Source organism: Lepidothrix coronata, unplaced genomic scaffold (genome assembly GCF_001604755.1).
Source record: "Lepidothrix coronata isolate B3197 unplaced genomic scaffold, Lepidothrix_coronata-1.0 Scaffold116, whole genome shotgun sequence".
Lineage (NCBI taxonomy): Eukaryota > Metazoa > Chordata > Aves > Passeriformes > Pipridae > Lepidothrix > Lepidothrix coronata.
In genome coordinates this window covers 1,042,014-1,064,245 of record NW_016690296.1, presented here as the reverse complement: position 1 = coordinate 1,064,245, position 22,232 = coordinate 1,042,014, and the positions used below count along the sequence as shown (strand labels likewise).

The 22,232-nt window shown below is 37.1% G+C and overlaps 1 long non-coding RNA gene across 2 annotated transcripts; it reads right to left on the bottom strand.

Annotated features, from left to right (window-relative positions):
• Positions 1–8,558: 8,558 nt before the first annotated feature.
• LOC108502281 lies at positions 8,559–21,397 on the bottom strand. 2 transcript variants are annotated; one of them, XR_001876406.1, is made up of 6 exons: positions 21,005–21,397; positions 20,231–20,325; positions 17,108–17,324; positions 13,828–13,924; positions 11,784–11,938; positions 8,559–8,669 (listed from the first exon to the last, which is right to left on the bottom strand). It is a non-coding gene; the product is annotated as an uncharacterized LOC108502281 (long non-coding RNA). The 2 variants fall into 2 exon arrangements; XR_001876407.1 differs by having other exon boundaries at positions 8,573–8,669; positions 11,806–11,938.
• Positions 21,398–22,232: the final 835 nt, after the last annotated feature.

Here is a 22,232-nt window from a genome sequence, read left to right as displayed (position 1 = left end):
TGTAAGAAAGAAAATTATTATATTTTCTGCTAACATATATGCAAAAATAGCGAAACTTTGCATGACTTCAGTGGCAGAATTCATTTTTATGCACAATTTAAAATTTGTTATTTCGGCATCAAGTATCTCTTACTCTATTTGTATACTATAGTTGGACTATTCCAGTATTTTCACTTAGCATTCTTGCTGCTGAAAAATCATGACAGTACTCTTTGCTGCGTTTGCTGAAGGTGTTAAAGGTGCAATTTGGAACACTTGACCTTACAAGAAAAATTGCAGCTTGTTATAGTATCAATAGAGTCATTGTTAAGATCCCTCAACACAGTGTTTTGCATTGTTTGAAAACAAGCTGCATGTAAGAGTGCAGCATAACACCGTGTGCTACACCATTTAATTATTTTTTTTTTCCCAGAAACCATTTGTTTTTTTTCTCTCCTTATTTGTATTTCTTATGGCTCAGGATGTAGATTACGTGCCCTGAAAGGTTGTCTCCCTGGAAGCAGTTTTCTGGTTGTTTTATCCTATACACCCTTCCTACGGCCAAGTGCCTTCAGGCTGCTTTGTGCTCTTTAATGCCAGGTCAATTTAATTCAGCCTTGCTCTTTGCTAAGGTTGCCTTGCCATTCTGTGTACCAGTATTGTTTTAGGTGCTCTTCATGCTAAATAGTTGCAATAGTTTTCATGAGGACGTTATGAAGCTCTCTATAGTTTTCTATAGAGATTCTCTAAGCACCACAGAAGAAAAAAAAACAAAAACGACAGGGTTCAGCATTCCAAATCCTGATTCTAGTAGCAGTGCATGCAGGTGCTGTTGCCCATTTTGAGTGATGATGTCCAGATTAGCTTAAACAGATCAGCTAAAACTTTGGCTTTTATTCTAATGTAGGTGTCATTATATCCACTCGAATAAATTTATTTATCCATCTCAATGATATTGCTTGTTTCAGCTTGTTTGGTTTTAATTCAGGCCTGAGCTGCTCTGTAATCATTTGTTCAAGTTTATGACATTACACACTGTTGACTAATAGCTTCATTTTGCTGAGTTTCCATTTATTACTGTCACTATTACAGCAGGATTTAAATTTTTGTAACCTGCCTATCCTAGCATGAATCTCATTTCATTGACGTTTAACACTGATCCTGAGGGCTCCTCTTTGACTGTTTGTCACCTAAGGATCAAATACTTTTGCTGCTGACTTTTAAAATCAATTATAATCTTGCAGGATTTGGCTGAGAGGATAACCCAAAGTGAAAGGCAGGGAGTCTTAAGAGAGAGAGTTTCCCAATGCATTATATAAGATTGATTTTCCATGGGCAGAAACAAAAGGTCAGCTAAAGGGGAAAAAAAAATAAACCAAAAGCCACACAAAAAAACCCCCCAATCTAGAGTCAAGTCTTTTCTATGATACCTGAAAAATATGCATAAATCTGTTTTTCGGTCACTGAGTTTTAGGATTTGGTATAAAAGAGAACATCACCACAAAGTGCCAGAGGGATGCTGTTGAAAACCACGTGCACAAGTTCTCTTAAAGGGCATGTACTGTAGGCACCACCTGACAAATGCTAAACAGGCTGGGATGATCACATCTCTGCTACTAAAAGAAAAAAATATTGAATACCCATCATTAAATCTCTTTATTTAACCTAATATGACAAAAATAGAAACTTAAAATTGAATTAAACCACAATTTACCATTTCAGCAACAATATCTCTCTCTCTGCTTTCCAATATTCGTAGTTTCATTAACTGGGTCTGAGTTAAATCTCCAAGTTCAATAAAAAAAATTGAGGCAAACTGAAATACTGTGCTAGGTGATTTTCCATCAACAGATAAATAGATAAATGCCTTCACTTTCAGAGTTGTTCCTTGTCTGTATAAATGACAAATACAGATTAATGGAATCCTCAGAAAAAGGACAATATGGTAACTTAATGGAATGAGCAAACGTTTTCTTGAAACTACCCTTTCACACAGAATTAAGAATAATTCTTTTTTAAATTCCCAGCAGGTACATACATTTGCCTCCCACTCTGAATTAGGCTGAAAAGGTACTGAATTTGAAAACTGTTAGAGGAATTACTCACGTATGGATAAGCAGGAGGGCCACTAAAACCAGATTAAAACTAAATATATTTTAAAGGCAGATTTTAAAAACATCCCAAATAATCCCATAGAACAGATATTAAAATGCACGATCTTGCCCAGCAATTCTCAGTGACTGCTGTTGTTTGATCAATAATAGGGAAGAAGTTGGGGGAAAGGCAGAGCCAGAAAGTAGGAAAACGTGAGGGGGAAGCAACTCTGGGGAAGGGGGAAGAGCTGCAAATAGAAAACTTGCAGGAGAAGTTAAGGACCAGGCCAGATGGGCTGGCAGAAAACACTACCCAGAGAAGCCCAAGGTAATATAATTGCTTAACTGGTGAGCATGTCTGAGCCAGGAGCTGCAGGATTGCCCTTTACTTGCCTTTCCAAGCTGCACGTTGCTGCAGGTAACTTCTCTTCAGCCCTTCTGCTCTTTGGCTTCTCCTTCCCACACTGAGAATCTCCCCATTACGGAGAAAATAGTCGTTACAGGAGCAATCCAGCAGTTCCTGGGAGACACAGGGTGACCTTTTCAGATGCATCTATTGACAGAGAATTCAATTTCTGAGCTATTAGCACATAATTTTACCTAAAAACTATGTCTGGAAATATTTTCTTAATGCCAAAATTTTCTTCAGAAAATCAAGTATTGGGTTTGTTTTAACCAAATTGAAGCAATTTATTATATTAAAGAGGACAACACATTTTGCTTTAAAATCAATGATTGCCAACTGCATTTTTTTTTAGAATACTTTCTTCTGGGAATTCAGACATCTTTAGCATAAGTGAACAAGACCTTCAATTTGCTGCAGAGTTGTGTATGTCGTTATCTAGCTACACATATTCCAATTATTTCATCCTGGGAGGAGCAGTTCTCAGCCCCACAGAGAAAATTGGAGGTCAGGCAATAATGGTAGTAGAAAGGCTGAGCAGCTCACGACCAAAAGAAAAGGAACCAATTCAGTTGCAGGAATGCAGTGTTTTAGTGCAATCAAAAATGACCTCCCAAAAAATGTCATTATTTCCAAATCAATGTTCTTTGAAGGCAGGTGTTACAACTTTGCCTTCTCTGGAAACAAAAGCAAACAGTGAAATATCCAAAGGGAGGAAAATGTGCGATTTCTTCTCATCTGCTTGTGCCTGCTCCCCATTTTAGGACACAGCCTAAATAATGGAGGCTAAAAGGTTAAAACAGTTAAAAAGTTATTATTTGAGCTCCATGGTAAAAGTTACTGTGACAGATATGAGTCTAGGGAACTCTGCCAGTGCAATGAAAGTTTTATTTGGGGTACAATGTTTGTGATTGAAATCGAAATACAAACAAACATATTTATAATGTAACTGTTCATGTACCTACAAGGCACTAAAAGCAAAATCAGAAAGACGTCCTGTCATCAGAGCTCAGCATTAATTTATTTTTCGATTCCAGTCAATTTGTTATCACAAATGCTCTCAATTAAAATGTTTTATTTGATACAGGGTGAATTTAAAAAATCTTTTTTTATTCTGGTGATAGAGATGCACTTAGCAGCATATAAAATAGTGATTTAATGGGTACTTAATGGTCTGAAGCTCTAAACGAACAAATCATAAATTAAGGCTTTTGTAGCCTTTTATGCTTTCCCATTTGGATCCTAAAAAAACAATTTGCATTCATTATGTAGGTCTAATATACAGTACCTTGCCTTCCAGTGACATTCAGCTGCATCCCAATATTTGCCCCCACAGTATGACTGACACTGTTACCGTTGGAAGAGCTTCTAGTTTAAGGTCTGGGACACAATCTTTCCTTGCCAAGAGTGGACAGAATGGTTTCAGACTCCTCCAGGTGACTCTGAAATTGCTGTAATATCCAGATTGTGAGCAATCACTGACAAAAAAATCCATTTCTTTGTCTGCAGTTCACTTCATAATTTCAGACCAGTCAGTAGGGAGGGATTTTTGAAACCCTATGAAAACTGAGCAGAGAACCTTGATAAGTAAATAAGTTTGCAGTGAGACTATACGAAAGAAATTCCTTCTCAAAAATTAACCTTGAAGGAAAATGTAACTCCTTTGCTTTTTTCTTAAATATTTTACCTGAGTCCAAGAAGCCTGAAGTGCTTTTGTGTATGTCTTTCACATCTGATATGTGCTGTAGAGAACCCAGCAGTCTCAAATGGCAGCACCTTCCCAGCATGGAAAAACCTTAAAAAACAGGGTCTGAAGAAAGAGGAGTTTGTTTGTTTGTGGGTTTTTAACCTACAGTTACACCTATCACAAGGCTCCTTTTTGCCTCAGAATACTCTGTGGCTGGAGGGAACCAGAGCTGCCTTGTTGAGGTGCCATTTATGCATTTACTTCTATGTATAAGCAAATATTGCTGCTTCCTGAGACACTGTGATTAACAACACATCAGTAATGTAGCAACTGGGAAAAAGTTAAATTAAAAATAACATAACACACATACACTTCATGTGAAAATGTAAAGATTCATGTTGAGTTAAACACATAATTTTTGGATAAAAAATACTTACCAAAATATGTAATTCAGTGCACTCTACAAGCAGAAAGAATTTTAATGCTACCACCAAACCAAAAATAATTTTTCTAACAATTTTAGTCTTTTTCCTGTTTTTTTTTCCCCTCTTCTCAACACTCTGTGCTATTACCTTTCTCCTTCCCACTAATACCTGCCAACGAGGCACTTGCAGCTGGTCTCAGTGGTGCCCCAAAACCAGGGCCTGTCCATTTGTTGATCCATAACGTGGCGTGTTTGCATTTCCCCCTCTGTCCTGCATCGTTAGCACTCACTATATTTTTACAGGCACTGTCATCTCTAGGTCATTTCAGTCATTTCTGCCTCCTGTGCAGCTTCCTCCCATGAAGGGCCCAGGTTTGCAATAATTCTCTCCTGACCGATTGCTTTTGGAAGCACCACATTGCATTTCCTTTTGTGCTCGCCCTCAGGTCCATTTTCAGCTTTTTCCATCTTGCAAAGCCTAACAGGGTTATATAATGACAATATTAGTATCTCAAATGGTACCTGAGAGCTTACATCCTCATATTGTAAAGCTTTATTATATTTTTCAAAAATAAAAAAGAAAAAAACCCCTTTTAATATCACGTAAATTTAGATGTGAATCCTCTGGCACAAAAAAACTCGTCCAGCTGCCCCTAGGACTGTCAGTACAGTAAATAGATGGCATCAACAAAACAAAATCAACCACATAATTCTCCACTTTCCAGAGGGGAAAAAAAAAAAGCAGCAGTGGCATCTCATGCATTCTGCAAACCTACTAAAATTTGATTAAAAAACCAAAACCAACCAAAAAACACCCCGACAAACCTTATCATTAGACCTTCAGAAATCGATCTGCTTACACTCTTCATATTTCTGTCATCTTTTAGGGACTTTGATATTTCAAATGAACTGGTCTATGGTAGCCTGCAAAGAAAGATATTTGTATAAAAATCAAGTGCCCTCAACTTCCTTAATACAAATTCACTATAAATGGTCTTTTAAATGTTCTGACTTAGTGTTCACGAACTTTTGCTGAATTTATATATCACAAATACTGATACAAACTTAATTATAGATGTGACAGGCTGAACTACTATAGGGGTGTTAATGCACACCAATCCTGGAAATTAGTTTTCTGTAGAGGTTAAAGCTTAAAACACTTTTTACAAAGAGAAAGGTTAACTGCATATTTTGTGGTTTGCACCTCCATCACCAGACAGGTTTCCAGATCCCATCTGTATGGTGTTCTTCACATAATACAGAGGATTAACCCTAAAAGACCCCAAACTTTCTTTGGGTTATCTCAAGATCCAGGTTATATGGAGACTTGTTTTAAAGCACTGGAACATGTCAGAGTGTTGTTTTTTTTTTCACATGTGGGGTTTATGCTTCTAAAGTATTGCAATTACTGCAGCAAATGATCCCTGGTAACTAAGAAAAGCCAAAGCCCAGTTAACATGCAAACAGATTTATTGATTTACCAGAAAGTGACCTGAACTCTCTCACTGACTCCTTTTGCACACTAAATATTACTATGTTTTGCATGGTTTAAAAGCACCATTTTTGTCTCTCAAGTTGTTCATGAGCTAATAGAAAATATCACTTAAGCCTTACCTTAACTTTAGACCAGGATCTTTCTGAAACAATTGTGCATCCTGCACTCAGGGGAATCCAACTTCCCTGGCTTGATCTTGTTCCAGCACAGTCAGACCATGCCTGGGAACTCCTCCCTGGTTCTACAAGATAAAATCCTGGCTCCAGAAGTATTTTGGCAAGAAATTCTAGAAATCAAGAAAGCTTTGCAGGAAAAAAAAGCTTTTTCATTTAAATCTTCAATATCACTATTTAATTGCAAGTTCTTTGCCAAACACTCTTTCATGCAAGTCCATTTGCATTTTTCTGCTAAATATTGTTTCAAAACAGGAATAAGAATGTTCTAAGAAGGCTTCAGACACAAGAATGCTAGAAAGCCAATGAATACTTTCAAAACTGTCCAGGATTGATATAAACATAAATAAGAAACAACAAAATGCTCCAGTGTAAAGTTCTGACCAAGAACTGTTATCAACCACATCATGGATTTGCGAGCAGGCATTGAGCAGCAAAGAATACGAAAAGCATTTCAGCTCTTATTTAGCTACATGAAAAGAAACAAAGTTTATTCGTGTTTGAATCCTTAATCTTGTCAATATTTGCTGTTTTTGAGACATAGAAACATATAGAAATAACATCGAGATGTTATTTTGATACTTACGGTGACATCAACTCTCCACTAATCAATGGAAAAAATTAATCATCAGTGATGAAAATATTCCTTCCTCAGTGTATTGAAGAAATATCACTGAGAGCAGATTACAGCATTGTGCTGCATACATTATACTTTTATAGATTTCCACAACACCAGGCAAATGTATGAACAAGACAATTTTTACAGGCTGTATTTAACATTTACTTTGTCATTTATATTGTGTGATTTGGGGATTTCATTAAATGCAAACTGTGGGCACAAACATATATGAGTTAAATACACATGTACCTAAATATCAGTGGTTTAGAGTTTTACATTGTCAATTTTTAGATTTCTATGTTATCAGTGTTTACAGTACAAGAGAGAACCATCCTAGTAGCTCTACATCAGAAGCTTTAAACTAGTTAAAAACTGGGTTTGGTTGTGTTTTGTACCTAATATTAACGTCGTTTTTTTCCAAGGGGTAACATTTGGGCAAACAATCAGTATTGTATTTCATGAAAGGTATAAGAAAGCCACCAGTTTCCCAGTTTTTACATGTCATCATACAAATTAACAGCCAATTAAAACAAAAAACTACTGATACAACAGTTCAAAAGCAGAAACCATAGAACTACCTAAAATATTCTGTGAGCGTTTACAAATGATAACTGCCTAAAAATGATCAGTACAAATATTATTCACACACACAAGAAAACACAATAAATAGAATTACTCTTCAGAGTTCTGTATGTGTTTCAGTCTTCGGGAGACTGTTACTAAAGTTTTGTTATATAACTTTTTTTGAAAAACAGAATCTGACATGAAAAATTTTTAGACATTATCTAAGAATTTTGACTGATACAATTTTTAACACAGATTTTAATATCAATATTAATGACACAACTTCTGTAAAGGAAGTCCTGAGTTATCTTCAAATTAGTAAATAGAAACAGAAGCATCTTTAAAAAAATATAATATTGTTCATCACAATCCATTATTCAATTAGGGGGTGTGAGGTTGCTTCTTTCACTACCCACTAAATAAGTTTTATTTCAGTGCTTACCACTTTTAGTGTTGTAAAAGAAAACATAAATATACCCTTTGTTTCAAAAGTTACTGATTACCATTTAAAGATGGAAAACCCCCAAATATTAAAAAAGTTATATCATCCTGCTCCTGTCCCTTTGTAAGGAGTAACTGAATTTAGAGATAGTGTCAAAGTAAGTTCCCAATTTAAACAGACAACTAAGGAAAATGCAATTAGACATTTGAATATAAAATTCCCGTCAAGTTTTGATGTTGCTGTATTGTCAAAAAGAAAATTGTTCTTCTACAGAACTCTAAAATCTGCACTCAGAGCAAGGGAGAGAATATGCTGAGCAACCAGCAACAGATGCACTGAGCTGGATTTGATTTATTTGGGGAGCTACACAATCAGATAAAGTGTTTGGGATCAGAATAAGCACCTTCTTCAAGGAGCCTGCACAGTGTGCACTGTGATTTTGTACCTCCAAGTGTTATGAAATGGCATCTGACAAGCATTAGGCTCCATTTTTCATAAATATTATTGATAGTTCTTTCCTCAGCGATTACTTCCCCGCAAACCTCGAGTGAATGGAAATGAACAGACTTGCAGACAAGTCATGACTAAAATTTTTCGTGAGGTTTACATAAAGCAGGTGCTTAGCAGTGAAAAGACACATTTAATAGAAGCTCCAGCAATATTTCTTTATTCACAAGTCCTTGTACTTGCCCAGACCCTGCTGAAGCTTCGGCAATCCAAACCACTGGACTCTAATTTAGACACCAGCTCAGTACTTGGCTGTTCAGTAGTTCAGTGACCTGCATGTTTTCTTAGAGGGGAAAAAAAAAAAAAGCATCAAATATTGTGGTTTTCTTTCTTATACTTCATCTTAGGCTAAAAATAATTTTGCCATTCTTATCTTTCTAGACAGTCACAAAACTCCATGTAAAACACCATTTCCAAAAAAATCTTTGCCTAGTAGTAACTGATATGTCAGTTTTGTGAGTGCTTGAGATTTATCACTCAGGACATAACAGAAAAACTCAAGTTGTAAACAGTGGCAAAGAATATTTCCCAAGCACGTCCATATCTCTCTTGAGAAATCATAAGTATCTGCCTTTTTTTTTTTTGAGAGAGAGTTATGAATTTGAACCAAATACTTAGGTCAAAAGCTTAAACATTAGTTAGAAAAAAATGGGCTTTTTTTGGATTCAACATCAATTTTTGCAAGAATTTTGCAAGGCAAATAGATGGGTTTACGTCACTGGATTTCTTTCAGTATTGATTCTAATCCACCTCCACAGAGTCATACGTTACTCCTGGCAAAACAGATTTAACACAAGCACAGTTTTTAGACTTGAGGAATACATATTTTTAAACTGATCTTCCACGATCAATTTAAAGGCAACCTAAAAATACGTTAGAGTTTTTCACAGATTGATTTCTACCCTTTTGCAAATGAGCTGTTTGGTAGCTTTTTCTGTCTGGGCTCAAAATACCTGCCAGACGTGGTGCGATGGTGCACAGCTGCATTCCCCGGATACAGCTGTTCACTCGGAGGCCTCCATCCCAAACCATTAACATCAGTGAAAGGTTTTTATTGATTGCACTGGATGGCAGAACAAGCTGTACCCAGGACGTGTTGCAAATTGCATTTGATGTGCTCTGGCTTTTTCCCTTCAGGTACTTGTGTGATCATAGCAAAAGACAGTTTAGCTTAATTCCTTACTGATTTAGAAGTGGAGTTTGGGGTTTTTTTCCAAAGAATTGACTAAATTGAGTTTCTTCTGATATCCAATCAGTTCTAAGAATCAAAATTTTCTCTATTTTGTTTCTTTTTCAGTTCATCAGATCTCTCTCAGGGGTTCACATGGTGATATTTGGCAGAAGCATGAGAGAACCTGAAGATCCTGTACTGCTGAGGGATGAAAGTAAGATAAATTAAGGAATTCATGACCTCTGTTGCTCTAAGTTACTAGGAAAAGTTAAAGGATTCAAGTTAAGGATTATACATATATATACATATATAAGCAGACCTTTCAGTCAGCCCCATCACCCAGTATGGAGATGCCATCATATTTCCTTGCCTCTCCAAAGCCAAAATGCACGAGTTGCACAAGCCACAAGTTGCTCAACAGAAAATGATTTTTAGCTTTCCCAGTGAATAAGTTAATTGCCCTCGCACTTTAAAAATTAATGGGATGTGGGAGGGGTTATTTTGGATGCTGCTGCTGCCCACATAAATGTGATTTATCAGTGCTAGATACAGGTAACTGTGTATTTTACATTGTGGTGCCAGGGCTTTGCAGTAACAAGCAATGACACGTTCCTGCCCGCTTTGCACCTGTGTTAATACCACTTCCAAAGCTATTAAATATGCATCTGTGTCCAAAATGAGTCCTGCCTGCTTGGATATGACAGATGAGAGCCAGAGCCTTTATTTCTTTCCTCTTTGGGACACTGATATCCTAAGTAGCTATTCCTCTCATCATAAGGACTGGTTTTCTCAAGTTGAACTCAGTAAGGCTTTAATGGCCTGAAAATACTCTCACTAAAGTTGCCAAAATAAATGCTTAAACATTCAGATTCTCAAAGACAGAAAAGGTGGGAGTCATGCACGGAAAGGCAACACACTTTTTGGGTTAGTCTACAGGGGACTTTCTTGCAATTTTCCATACTTTCATTCAAAACAAAAAGAAATTTTATTGTTATGGTGTAATGTTGCTTTCCTTTCTCTTCTCCTGGGAGCTTCGGGAAGGGATAAACATGCTTGCTTCGTAAACTTTACTTTGGATTTTCCAGCCCACCCTTCTCTTCTTGTCTGTATTTCCCTTTACTGGGCTGAAATTTCAGGATATGATGCTTGAAAGAGCTCCTCCTGCACTGCCAAACACTCTTTACAGGGCCATAACCAGTCATTTTGGGCCTAAAGTTCTTAATTAAGAGGGACAGAATAAATTTTCTTTTCACATATGCTTTAACATTTAAGTATATACTTTTCTGTTTTTTTAAAAAAATTGTATTTAATTTTATTTTTCTTTTAACCATAGCTGCAAGTTTTAGGAACACACAAATAAAGTGAGAATTTTGAATAACAGAATGTTTTGGCAAATATGTTCATTCCATCTTCTATGTTTTCCTAATATAAACATAATTTCTGTTTCTTCCATGGTTAATAACTGCAGGCACATGTGACTGCATACACACAGAGCTGGGATTTTGTGTTTTCAAGTTCTCTACAAAACAGATAGAGGCATTTGCCAAAGGTTAAATATTCCTTATCAGGTTCAACCTCTGTTATTGATCTGGAGATTTATGGCTAAAATTGAGTAAACTATGTGACCTTGAACTAGAGCTCCTTGGATTTAAAATGCAACTTAATTCAGCCCTATTTTATATATTATTTACAAAAGCATATATTTTGACTTCTAAATCCATGACTTCCCCTGCCTTTCGAGGGAAAGGGTAAAAAGGTCACATGGTGATTAAAGCTGAAAACTTTCAGCACTTTCTGTTATCCAGTTTGAGATGGGACTCAGACATTTCAGCCTGATTTTTTTAAATGGTTTCCCAGTTCCACAGAGGTGCCTGCAGACACTTAAGATATTTAAAGGCTCTTATACAATGCAGTAGGAGTCTGACAATTCTGCTGCTGACGTGCTTATTCCCATAAAGTGTGAGCCACTCCGAGAAATCTCAAGGGCCCACGGTTGCATTTTTAAGCAAATTTGTTGTTTTGACTAAAGGCAGTTAAAATTTTAGAACAACAGCAGCAACAACATCCTATGGTGCCACTTCAAGTCACTTTTTACCTACCAAACTGCGTGTATGACATGACCGTGTGTGAGGGGAGAAAGACCAGAAAGTATAATTTTGCTTATACAAGGCTGGTTCAACCCAAAGTCTGAGCCGTGAACATTTCAGTGCTGCCAAAGGGCCTCACCTGTTACCTCCCAGGGACAGACCTGGAGTCATGGCTCCTTCCAACCTTCTGGCAGTGACTGCTTCCAGTGGCGCTCGGGTCGGGTGCTCAGGTGAAAAGCTCTCGAGACACTGCCTGGCCCCTCAAATCACCCAATCCTCCAGCTCAGGGCGTCTCTGAAACAAGAAGATACGCCATTAAAATTCGTGTGTGTTTGTGGAAAGTGTCTGGCTGAACAATTAAAAATGTATGATGCTGCATTCCCCAGAAGAGTTGAAAATAAAGTGTAGTAATGATGAAATATTCATATTTAAAGTGGAGAAGTACAACCTCAGAACATAATATATCACGCTACAGTTTAGTCACTAACAATTACTATTCCTCACTTTTGGACTAAATGTGCTGACGTACAGCAGGGAAAACAGGTAAGGACTCTTATTTTTACTTCCACATATCCAAAATAAAATTAATTTCAGTCAAACTTTGTCTATGAAAAAGGCTGTTCTTTTAATGATTACTGTTCACCTTGAGTGCAAAATTTACTTCTCATTTAAAGCAAGCTCAAAGAAACTTTTAAAACAAAGTAAGCAAGAAAGGAGGCCTGGATGCTCTAGAAAGATCTTCACGTGCTGTTGCACTTAACGTAGAATTCACAGGATTTCAAGAGATAGCTCCTCACCTGTACCCATTATCTCCTAACTCAGGAGTTTATATATGGTATATATATAGCAAAAGCCCCAGAAGGAGTGACAGGGCACAGAGCTCTGGTGAGAGGCACCGGAGCTGGAGGCGTTTCTCCGGCTTTGCTGTGCACAGGCCGGTGCCTCTGCTCATGCACATAGAGGAAATTAATCCAGCGGATCCTCACGAGAGTATTAAGGTTTGGTTTTCACATAAGAGAGGATTATTGTCAAGTCAAATAATTTTATGTGCCAGACTTATCTCAGCAGTATGACTCCTTGCAAGTTGCCACCTCCCAGCACCAGGGAATGAGAAGATAAGACAAAGGCAAGAGCTGTGGCCACCCAAACATGATTTATTAAAAATAGTGAAGATGAGTGGGATAGTAACTGAAGGAAGAAAAGTCTTGAATGTCTTATATAATAAGAAAAAAACCCAACCCCTTCATGACTTGATAGTTCAGCCATCAGATTTGACAATAATTCCACAGAAATTTCACAGCAACTTGAGATAAGAGCAACTAGAGCATCCCAGTAATAACTTGTGAATCAGACAAGTCAAACACTCTTTTGCTGAGCTGGTAGTTTCAATTGTTCTGCTCTGGGCTTCCAGGGACTTCGTATATTAAAGAAGTTGTAAAGTTTGAGTACTTAGAAAGTCTACACCCACCAAGATATAAAGGGGTCAGAGTGATATGGTTAACAGAGGATAGCAACAGGATCAGATAAAAGAGACCAGGAGTAAGATTTACAGTGAGGCAGATACAGCCTGAGTCAGCATAACAGTGATAAAATCATCATCACAGAGGAAGTGTCTGAATTTAAAAAGTACACAGGCTAGAAATGTCAGCAACATGCACCCTGAAACCAGAAAGAAAATCAGGAAAGGGAATATGGAGATAACTTAGAACACTTTGAATGCAGCCTTTTGGAAGGTAATAGCTGTTGTTAGAACTGTCAGCTATAAACCAGTCAGAAGACAGATGTACTTGAAATGTCTTGTCCAATAAAGATCCCAAATGTCACTCAAAATGATCAGGCTATTTATTACAGAATTTGTAATGGAAACATGAAAGAAGGCATGGAACGACAGAACAGAGACAGATGGACTGTTTGCTACGTGTCATTTAATATCAATCAGTGACAAGAATTTATTAACATAGTTGCTGCTTTAATGCACTGAACAAGCCTAAAAACATTCAACACGCTAGATGGTAGGTGATAATTAAAATGCATGCCACGAGGCTTCAAAAAGTGTTATAGTCTCCTGAAAACATCCAGTATGACTTATTTATTTAAAAAATATATATATACCTCAATTGGATTTTGAAGAATTAAGGTTGTTTTTCTACCAGTGGCCACTGAAAGATGAACTGAACACTTACCTCATATTGATAATATTGTTTTCTGCTTTTTCTTCACCAAAACTTAACTTTTAAGCATGATCCTTGCAAGAGATCTAATGGAAGCAGGACAGAGGGACTGAACAGACAGAGGAGAGCTGTTAGTGAGGGAACAGGAAGCTGCTGGAGACAGCCCAAATACCATGTTTTTACCCACACACTAAATACCACATTTTTATTTTTCCATTCATGTATCCTACAAGTTATTTCTCAAAGCAACTCTAATTCAGCATTATATTTACATTATATTTACACACATTGCCTGCAGGAGAAATTCACCAAAAAATATTTATTATAGTGGAAATTACTGGAGACCTTTTCTCTTTCCCTCCCTTGACATAGTTCTTCATCCAGTTTAGAGCTGCCAGGTCCAGGGAGCCCTTTCTGACATTTCCAAACAGTTATCTATAAGCCAAGTTATTTGTGCAAGGGCATTTTCTAGGAAAAAAAATACTTGAAAAATATTCAGACAAAAGAACACAATGACCTCACTGTATACATTTAATCTCTAGGTTATCACAAAATTCAGAAATCTAAATACCAGTGTCCATATTTACCATGATGAAGAAAAATGTATTTATACATGATATATTTTTGTAACAGTTTAAATAACTTTAAATTATTACGAAAATCCCATTTGAAAATTGAATCAGAGTCCAAATTTCCCGTAAAATTTAATATTTTCACAGAAGTCCAGTGGCACATCTTCCAACTATTTCAGAAGTGAACTCAAAGATAGTTTGGTGTCCAAAGATAGTTTTGGTGTCCAAAGACAATTTTGGTGTCCAATTCCCTCTTGCAAAGTCCACCTCTATTTGTTAATTTAGTCCCATATTTCAGGTGAAATATATTCCTGGTTTCTCTTTATATCAGTCTTCCATCTTCCCAGGTGCAGTAGAAGGAAATATAAATATACTGTGATTATGAAATTAATTATGTAATTAATATTGATCACACTTTCTTTTTGAGGTCACACTAGCCCTTACCTTAACACCAACCTGAGTCACGTTTTTTGACAAGAGAGAGAGAATATTCCAGGAAAAAAAAGAGGAAAAGAAGCCTTTTTCCACTCTACTCCTTCCCCCAGTATTCATAGCCTTCTAATGAATATTTATATACTAAGACACCTAAAAACTAAAAAGCAGAGACCAAATAATTTCAAACACGTATTCCAGCTGGATTCTGGAAAATAGAGACAGAAAAATTTAAAACCTTTGCAATTTTCCACAGGAGATATTTTTGTTATCGTACTGATGTTGCCAAAATGTTGAATGTTTGCCATCTCTGTAAAATCATTTAATCAGCTGAATTGTCTGTCCACAAGCAAATCTGCCCAATAGCCCCTAACCTGATCCACAGCTTTGAAGAATGGAGAGGATACTATATTCACACATACACCTAGAAATCTTCCCCTTCACATAAACTGAGGATCTGGCCTTTTCTCCAAGCCCTGTTGCTTAGCAACTCATGGAAGGGTTTTTTAGAACATTTTTAGAAAAAAGGCCCAGTTGTTTAACAACAGAGTTCTAAGGCTTGAAATTGTGGGGTTTTTAATAGCTGAGGCTCAGCAACACAAATCTTAAAGAGAAAATCATACTCCCTCTGAAAACTTTTCTCTCATTTCAAAAGGTAGGAATTCCTGGTTGTTGCCTTTCCTGTTTCTTCTTATTTTAAAGCCAATATTGATCAGGCTCTGCTGCTGTTTCCCTGCCCTTCCCCTGAGCACGAGAGGTGCTGAATGTGTTCCCGGGTTCCAATTGTGCCTCCTCTCAGAACGATCCTTTCACGAGCACTTATGAGGAATGACAAATGAGGTCCATAATGTGCCATGTCACTGGAGCCCTAATCAAATTAGACTTACTACCTTTGCAATCACAAGTGGGCCTTCATGTTTTATATCCCAACACAATTTGAGTCAAGTTAGCTTGCCAGAACATTGCTCCCATCCTCATAAAAGTATATGACAGCTATAACCAGCATTTTGGGAGCAGGCAGGTGCAGTACAATACAGGCACGGGAAGGCTAATGAAAATACACAGCAGACTGTTTACCTCACTAAAAACTGGATTTCCATTAGCAACTCAGACAAATACCAATGGCAATCAATTAAGAGTGATTTGGGAAAGACATTCTGCAGGTGTATGAGATTAATTCTGGTGGCATTAGTTCACTGATGTGCTAATTCTGGATATTTATTTAGGCAGCATAGCGTGGCTTTGCCTCTAACGTTGCTGGCTGGAGTTTATGTCCTGCTGCGAGGAACCAGAAAGGCAAAATGCTACAAAAATTTGTTTTGCCTAATGAAAAGGCTTGTGCTCGAGTGCTTACAAACTGTGATTCAAAATCCAGGAAAGAAAGTAGTCTGAGATATACATCATTTACGGCTTGATTAAAACACTTAAATAAGTCCTGAACTGTTAAGAATAATAAGTAGCATCTCGGTGCATGATTTCTAATCCAATTATTTTTAAGAACTGCTAGAAATATAATTAAGCATTATCACCTTTGACCTGAAATCATTGCAATCACACAGCAAATGAATAATTCAGGCAAATAGTATTATGAATTTGTTTATAACTATTCCATGAGAGTCTAGTATCATGAACTTAATAGACAAAAAAAAGATAAAGTTCACAACTGTCTCACCAGGAAGACATTTTGGGTTGCAATGTTATATGGAGGGATAAATGATGTGTTAACATAGGACTGCAATATTTGAAATTCATTGAAGAGAAGATTTATTATGGCTTCTAATGGATATTTGTGCTGTGCCATCTGACAGAGCATTTTACAAATTTCAATGTGTTTGTAAACATTAAAAAATTTTAGCCTCAATCTGTGAGATTTCATTTCCTGATGGTTAATGGGTATTGCTTTTCACCTTTATGGTTATTGTTTCAGAGCAAGGCCAAGCTGGATCTGACACAAAGCATCCTAGCAGATTCCTGACTTACATATTTTGGTTAGCTTAGGTACCTTTAGCTCAAGGAAAAGCTTTAGTTTAAATTATGTGACATTTCTCAATATTCCACAATGAATCCTGTATCCCAGTCTGCCTACAAATTTCACCAAAGAGAATGGAGGAAAGGAAGCAAAAGCAGAGTCTGATGTTCTGAACAAAATTAACATTCTCAGAATTATACAAGTTTTAATTATTTGCATCCAGTGGAATATAGAACAGCTAAGCAAAACCAAGATATCTGTACCCAAAGGGCCAGAATAGAGGCCATACCAGGCTTACAATTTCAAATTAAAATTATACCTGTGCTGGTAGTGTCAGGGACGTCCAGATTTCTTCTTTTTCCTGACTTCTGCACGAAGAGCAGTAACTTGGAGAAGGCAGAGTTAGAGAAAATCAGCTACCCCAGCAGGGTCAGGCAGATTCTCAGTCATAACTAGATCATGTCTTGCAGCTGGTGTGGTCACACAGGTGTAGCAGGACAAGGGAACAGGTCCTCGGAGCAGAAACAGCACAAGTGCTTTTATTAGAGGGCAAAAAAAGAAAATTTCAAGTGGAAAACCCCATTAAGCAATGCTGTCACTTTGCTTTGAAACCAGTATCTTACTCAACTCCTAATTTTAGAGATAAATTGAAGCTAATCCTTGCTACAAAAACCCCCATTCCCTACTTTTTCTCTTTACAGACTTGCTCACAAACAATAAAAATGTAGGTAATAGATCCATGTAGAAGAGATCAAAACAAAGCTCCCTGTATTATTTCAAACTGACTTGAAAAACTTACAAGAACTGGACATAGAATGTCTGAATAAATCTCAATAATGAAAAAGAAATGTTAGCTGTTGTTTGTATTGCTATTACTAAAATGTAATGCTCAGGGATAATTTAAGAATGAGAGGATCAGACCAGAGCAAGGACTTCAGAAGTTTAAAAATGCAGAGTAATCTTGAATAGAATTAAAAACTGTAATTAAATAAAGTTGCTCAGTGATGTACATGCTGGCCCTCAGTGTTCTTCTGGAAATGTGCCACATTATGGTTCCATTTTTCATTCAGAAACACTGTTATACACTTACCTAATTTACATCACTTAAAAAATAAGTGCAATGAGCTACAATAGTCACTAGCTGTGGTTCTAAAACCCTGACTGGTTTTTTGCTAGAAACTTGTGTGATAGTGCACCAAGTACAAGAAATTATGGGATGACAGTCATCAATTGTCATTGAAATAATCATTTAGGCATCACTTGTTCCACATGTTACTCACATCTCAGCATTATTCCCTGTTTTGCAAACTTTTAAAACCAGTCCTGACACATCCAAACCTTGCTCTGAATTCACAAGGATTAGATTTCCCATAAAAACACTGAGAAAATGCACAATGTCTGTCACATTCACCTTCTCTAAATACTTAGTTGTTTTATTACAATTGTGAGGAAAAGCTGCACCATTACCCCAGTTTTAGGCACAGATCAACCAAGAGGCACTGGGGGCACAAAAAGAATGTAGAAATATTTACAAATTATCAATACCTTTTCCCACTTCTCAGTATAAGCAGGTGAATCATTACAGATGACCATTTTCTCACTTTAAACCATGATTTCTTGGAAAAGATGGCCTATGTCAAAGTGATGCAGCCTCCATGGATACCTTAAATCCATTTAACCCTGATGATGTTAAACAAGTGAAAATTTTAACGTCAAAACACATGAATAGATGCTGTTCCTATTATTTCCTTCAGCTATTCTGTAGAAATAGTTCAGTGACCTGACAAAATTTACAGATGACCCAAATTTTTTCCGGTAGCTCAGGAGGGGATAGGATTTTGAATAAATCCATAGTGATCTAACAAGGCAGAAAACATGAGCATACGAACAATCAAAGAATGTGAGCATTGCATATGAGCCACTGCATATGAACAATCAATAAGCAATTATTAAATTTAACCCACTTAAGAAGCAAATAAAAATATCAACTCAGAAAAAAAATACTTTAAAGTCCAATCTTATTTTATATGTAAAAAAAACTTAGCCATTCTCTGCAGAGCAAAAAACAACTGTACCCTGAAATTGTTTCATAAACCTGTGCATCTACCATTTATCTATTTTATTTGCTTCACAATTTCCAATTATTTATGGCAACTTTTAGTTGTGGAACTCTGAACTTGTGCTGGCTGATCATAAGTAATCTCTAATATCTGATTCCAGACAAGGATTAATTCTATAATCACGGAATTTCATTCAATACCAATTCATATCTAGACATTTTTTCTGCCCTTTTTTTTTCCAGATCAAATCTAGAATCAAATTAATGGCTGTTTTAATTTACTCATTCTGTTCCCTGGCTCCATTTTCTTATTAAAGATGTCAACTACTATTTCAACACTTGTCTGAGAAATGCCAACCTCTCGGGAAAATATATGTAAATCTCTATGTATTTCAGGCTGACAAGGCACCAGCAAGATGAAAAGTTGTAAAGAAGACTTCACTGTTCTCAGCCTTCTGGTGCTTCATCAAATATGACAGTAAAAAATTAAAAATTAACATAATTCAAAAGTATCTATTTTTGAAAAAAATCAGGCTTTCCATGTGATTAGTTTGATAATAATAGAAGTTGCAGTTGGTGTTTTCCCAAGATCAGGGCTGGCTAAAAAGACTGGCACCTTTTCAGTCCTCCTTCCAGCTGAAAGGGCTTCATCATGATCTCTGCCAGCGTGTGACTTCCAGAACCATGGGTTCCATGTTCTGCAGGCTAAACGCAGCAGATCAAATGCTTTGCCAGTTTTTAAGAGAAGATCCTCATGATGCTTCATGGTACTACACAAAATGAAGCTCTCAGACAACTGCTGGTGATGTGAATGAAGGAGAGAGGGGCACAGAGAGAGATCTCCGGTATGCCCCCCATGCCCAAGTTGTTCTGCTGACAGGCAGAAGCAACAACTAAACAAAGGTCACAGTATTTTTCTGATGTATGAAAACTGTTTCTCAGCCCTTTTTCAGATGTCACACGTGTCATTGGCTAGAATGTATTAGCAACTCCATGGAAATGAGTGGAGCGTGCACTGGCTGACAGGATCAGAATGAGATTTCAGACATGGTGTATGGAACCATGGTGAACTACTGAAATTTTCGTATTCGTGTTTTACTTTTCTCAGAAAATATCCATGACTTGAAATAAGAAAAAAGATTTTTAAGCCTTCTACTAAGATGTCAAGAATGCAACCCGTATTTTCACTGCTGGTGTATTAGCTATTCAGGTGACATCACGTCCACAGTCCCACTGAAACATGTGCTTACCAAAAAGCAAATCAATATGCTTTGGCACAAATTTAAAAATATGTTGAACAATTTCTGAATTTCTAATAAACTATATTCCCGAGTTTAACACCATTCTAAAAAGAAATCTAAGTTTGTTTATTTTTTAATTTACCTTGAGTTCTGCACACAGATCAATGGTTCGCAGAACAATTTCCTTTGCAAGGGCATTCTTCCCAGTTCCCAGCAACAGCAGATTTATGTCAAAGGCTGCCAACAGATGAAGTCGTTGGAGGAACAAATTTATATTTATCAGAAAATGAAACAATCTTGCAAACATCTTTACATTTAATCGCAGAAGTCCTGTTCTCCTGCCTATGTTCCAAACACCCAGGAGGATTAGAGCATTACAAGAAGAAATGCTTTGCCTAAACAAATTATTCTGTTTCAAACATAGAAGAGAAAGAACACCAGATGTTCAAAAGGAATTGGGTATAGATTTAAGAATCAAAAAAGGATGATGAATATGGACCATGAAATAGAGCATTAAGCAATGTGATGAGCATCTGTTGAGTAATAAATCCAGTCTTTGTACAGTTCTCTTTTCAAAGTGAATCTAATGGGAAAGTTTTCTAGCCTGACGAAAATGTTGCCAGGGCAGAAAATACTGGTCCTTTTAAGAATGGTATTTTATGTGCTAATATGAATAATCATCTATCAATAATAAATAAAATTTTAAAATTAATACAAATAATATAATAAATAAATTAAAAATAAAGAAATATAAATAAATTAATAAATAAAAATATAGAAAATAAATAAATCAAACCATAATCATAGATAAATAAAATAAGCTCATGAAATAGAAGTCTTTCACTTTTATGAATAAATAAATAAATTGCTGCTTTTGTTGTTATTTAATCCAGATGGGAAGCCAGAATGGACTCACCTCGTGAGAAAACACAAGCAGACACAGAACCCTTGGAAAACACATGTGCCCCAAAATGGCGGACTGACACGTAGCCTGACACAAAATGGTGGAATGACCCCATGGCCTGCCACAAAATGGCGGAGCGAGCCCAGGGCCTGTCACAAAATGGCGGTTACTGACCCCATGGCCTGCCACAAAATGGTGGAAAGACCCCATGGCCTGCCACAAAATGGTGGAGTGATCCTATGGCCTATCACAAAATGGCGGCGACTGACCCCATAGCCTTTCACAAAATGGTGGAATAACCACATGGCCTGCCACAAAATGGTGGCAATTGACCCATGGCCTGCCACAAAACGGCAGAGTGATTCTATGGCCTGCCACAAAATGGTGGCGACTGACTCCATAGCCTTTCACAAAATGGAGGACTGACTTAATGGCCTGACACAAAATGGCAGAGTGACCCTGTGGCCTGTCTCAAAATGGTGGACTAGCCCCATTGCCTGACATAAAATGGCGCTGGCCGCCTTCACGGCCTGTTTGCGAAGTGCTTTACTTTGTCTAGACATTGTTTTAAAATTTGCCAAGCACCTTATTCTACCTCAATGTTTTAAAGTTTGCAAGTAAAAGTTTGTTGTTAAACCTCCTGAGAATTTTGTTGTATCTCCTGCACGCAGCCCAGAGTGCATCAAGCAACCTTCCCCTGCTAAGTGGGATGGGGTATTACAGTATATTTTTTGGTTTTGTTTGGGTTTTTTTGTTTTGTTTTGTTATGTTATGAAAAGTAGAGTAAATATAGTCTTGGGAGTTGTGCTCCTGAAGCAACTTGAAAAGCATTTTCAAAGAAATAGTGTGCTAATTTTAGCCAAAGTGGTGTCTTTTGGTATAGTGACAGCTAAGATTTGCCCTGGCAGCCTTTGCTGTGTGGTAGAGAAAATGGCTTCAACAGGGGCTATGGGAAGTGCCCCAGCTGACCTGTTTGGGCTCTACACAGAATAGGAGAACTCAGTTACAGTCCAAGACACCAAACTCCCATGTGAAAAGCAACACAAGTGCTCTTTAAGATTCACATCCGAGATAAAAAGACACACCAATGCCTTTTGAAAACAATCCTTGTTTATTTGGCGTGCATTTTATCAGCACCCTGGGTTCTTGGTTTGAAGTGGAAAGGTTTTGCTTAATTGCCCCAGCCAGCTCAGGGTCTGTCTGGAAGCTGCTTGCTCTGGAAAATTGCAGGTGAATAGCA